We start from the raw sequence: 3,440 nt of genomic DNA on the forward strand, positions 1-3,440 counted from the left end.
CATGAGCAATTCAAATCCTACTCTTTGGCGAAACTGGTGGGCATCCTGAAATCTTAAGAAAAGATTGTGTTACAGGAGAAAAATATGGTTTCAAGCCTTGGTTCGTTGGCCCCCCTGTCCAAAAGCAAAGCAGTGATGGAAGAAGAAGACCTCAACTTGGAGGACTATGACCTCACTTCTGAAGACTATGCTATGATGTTGTCTAACCCCAAGAGGTTCATCAAGAAGAGATTTCCCACCAACAAGAACCGAAATTGGCAGGGGAGTTATAGTTCTGAAAAGGTCAAAGATGAACCGAAGGCAGAAGAATCAAAGAAGGAACCGAAAGCTGAAGGAGATTCGGGAGTGAGCTGCTATTACTGTGGAGGAAAGAACCACTATGCAAAAGATTGCGTCCTCAAGAAAATGGCAGAAAAGGATGATGAAAAGGATGAAGAAGCTTTGTTGCTGATAAAGTTGGATGAGATCAGGAAGAAGAAATCTACTGCTAACCCTTCTATGAATGCTTTAATTGTGCAGGGTTTTGTAGCGGATGATGAGTTCGGTGGCGTGGAGGTCTGGTCAACCAACTCTGAAGATGATGAAGTAAGAAAGCCTTCTCATGGAAAGGCTTATGTGGCGAAAGAAGAGAGCAGTGGTGGAAAATGCTTGATGGTGTCCGACGTATCTCAGATGAGGGGATACAACACAGATGGTGGGAATGAAGACACGAAGGAGCAACAAAATTTGTGCTTTACAGCTAAACCGCTCAGCGTGCAGTTCAACGAGCTTCATGAACTGATCAAGAAAGTACAATCCGTTTTTGTTTCATTCAAAGTCCCACAATGCTCTTACAAAACAGAATTAAAAAGTGTTAATTCAAGAATCTCTCATCTAGATGGTAGTTTAACTCAAACTCGAGTCACCAATTCTAACCTAACTGACCAATTAAGCAGGGTGTCTTCGAAGAGTGAGGAACGGAGGATGTGGATCGAACTGAAGGAGTCGGAGTTAATCAAAACAAAAGATGAAAACATTTATTTGCAAAGAGACAATTTAAAGCTTTTAAAACAGAGAAATGTTTTTTGTTTGATTGCTAAACGTCTTTACACTAATATCACTCAGCTTCATTTGGATTGTGAAATAGGACAAAAGATTCATCGCATGATTTTACCCTTTCTTGAGTTTAAGGAGGATGAAATTGATGCTGAAGCGTATAATTGTGAAAGTGTTATTTCGTCTGAGGAAGTTAATCCGACGTATATGTATGGACTGGACAAAATCGAATCTTTCATTAAGTCCAAGGACCATAAGGACATGCTTAAAAACCTTTTGGATGAAAATGATAAACTGAAACTAAGGACCGAAACCATACAAAAATTTGACTCATTGAATGCCAACTTGAGCTCAAAAATAAAATTGATGTTGAAAATGCATCTGAGCTTAATGAGGATGACAATATGAGTGAAATTTCTGTAGAGGACAATGTTGATTGTTCAGAATTTGTCAAGAGCGAACCTGAAAACGACAAGAATCTCATTTCAGAAAATTAAGTGGAGTTCGCTCGTTTGTCCCAACAAAAGTCCCCGATTCTTGCAGAGAAGGCAGTAGTATACCAAAAAGTAAGAACCACTCAAAATCAGGTGTATAAGGTCACAGGCGTAACCGAACATCAGACTGCTGAACTCACAGCTATTGTAAACGAAGAAAATGCTGATGGCTATGACGAGTTCTTCTAGTCAGCTCCCATTGATAATGCTGATGAAACGGTGGGTCTGTCTGAAAGGACCTCATGGAAAAGCAAAGGCAGATATGTGACAGAACCCTTAAATAAGCCTGATAGCTTCGATGTGCCAAGTACTAGTGGTACAAAAGATGTTCCTCAAGAAAAAGGATTTCCTGCAAAGAAGTCACTCCTCCAAGCGAAACATCATCAGTTCAGAGTGAACCTGCTAAAGGAAAACAGAAACCGAAAGCTAATATCCATCACCAACCGAAGCAGATGAGAAATCAAAAACAACAAAGGAATCAGAGATACAAGAAGAATCTCTCTGAAAGAAAACAATTTTGGCAATCTCAAAATGCCTATTTCTCATATCGTGACAGGAACTTAAGGTCAGAGAAAAGTCCTGTTGAATCACAAGAGAGCAATTCCAACCGAAAGCAGAAGTTCGGTTCAGAGAACTACATCAACCGAAAGCAAAGGTTCGGTTCTGAGAACAAAAGAGATCAAAATTCTAGGGTCGGTCCCACTAATGATCAAAAGCAAAAGGGTCACCTAGAGTCTCCAGCCAAGAAGTCATCTCCGTCTAAGCTCTCTCATTCTAACTCTTCTAATTCTTCAAACTCTTCTAATTCCTCTCAACCGCATTCTAAATCCCATTCTGTTTACTCTCAAAAACCACAATCATCAACTGAACTAAAATGAAAACAGAAGGTTTCATCAGTTAAACCAGAGTCCAATCCAAAAGCAACGAATCCCAATAAAATTAAGGTTTTCACCATCAAAAAGAAAGATGAAACAACACTAATAAAAAGAACATACCTTGTTGACATCTCTCTTACTATTCCTGTTCCTGTGAAAGGCTTACGAGGACCCAAGAAACTTTGGGTTCCTAAATCTGCTTAATTTTTGCAGGTTATCAGTGACGAGCAGTTTGACGAAGAATGGTACATTGACAGTGGCTGCTCGCGTCACATGACAAGAAGGAAGGAAGAGCTAAGGGAATACAGGTCTCTTTCAAACGGTGGAAACGTCAAGTTCGAGAACAACTCCTTCGGCACCATAAAAGGCTATGGAATGATTACAAACGGTGATTTCACGATTAGGAAGGTAGCATATGTGGAAGGACTACAACACAACCTCATCAGTGTATCTCAACTTTTTGGAGGTACCGGTCTCAAAGTTTCATTCGACGATGAGGGTTCTGAAATAATTGAGAAGAAGACGAAAAGAGTTATTCTCAAATCGGAGCGTAAAGGTGAAATGTTTCCCCTAAACCTCAAACCCATCAAAGGAAACCCATCTATCTGCCTGTTATCAAAAGCACAATCTGACGAAAGCTGGTTGTGGCACCAAAGGCTCTCTCATCTCAACTTTAAAGATATCAACAAACTTGTCACTGGAGGTCATGTTCGAGGTCTTCCATTGCTCAAGTACGATAGAGAACATTTGTGTGCTGCATGTGAAATGGGGAAGCAGAGTCGTCAAAGTCATCCATCTATAATAAACACTAAAGTTGTTGAACCACTAGAATTACTTCATATTGATTTGTGTGGTCCATCATCTATTAAAAGTATCGGTGGTAGCAAGTATATTCTTGTTATTGTTGATGACTTTTCGTGTTTTACATGGGTGTTCTTTCTGAAGCTTAAATCTGAAGCGACTCACAAGCTAAAGGTGCTCATCAAGCAGATTGAAGTACAGCTGAAGAAAATCGTTCGCAACATCAGGAGCTACA

This window comes from Lactuca sativa, chromosome 9, assembly GCF_002870075.4.
Source record: "Lactuca sativa cultivar Salinas chromosome 9, Lsat_Salinas_v11, whole genome shotgun sequence".
Lineage (NCBI taxonomy): Eukaryota > Viridiplantae > Streptophyta > Magnoliopsida > Asterales > Asteraceae > Lactuca > Lactuca sativa.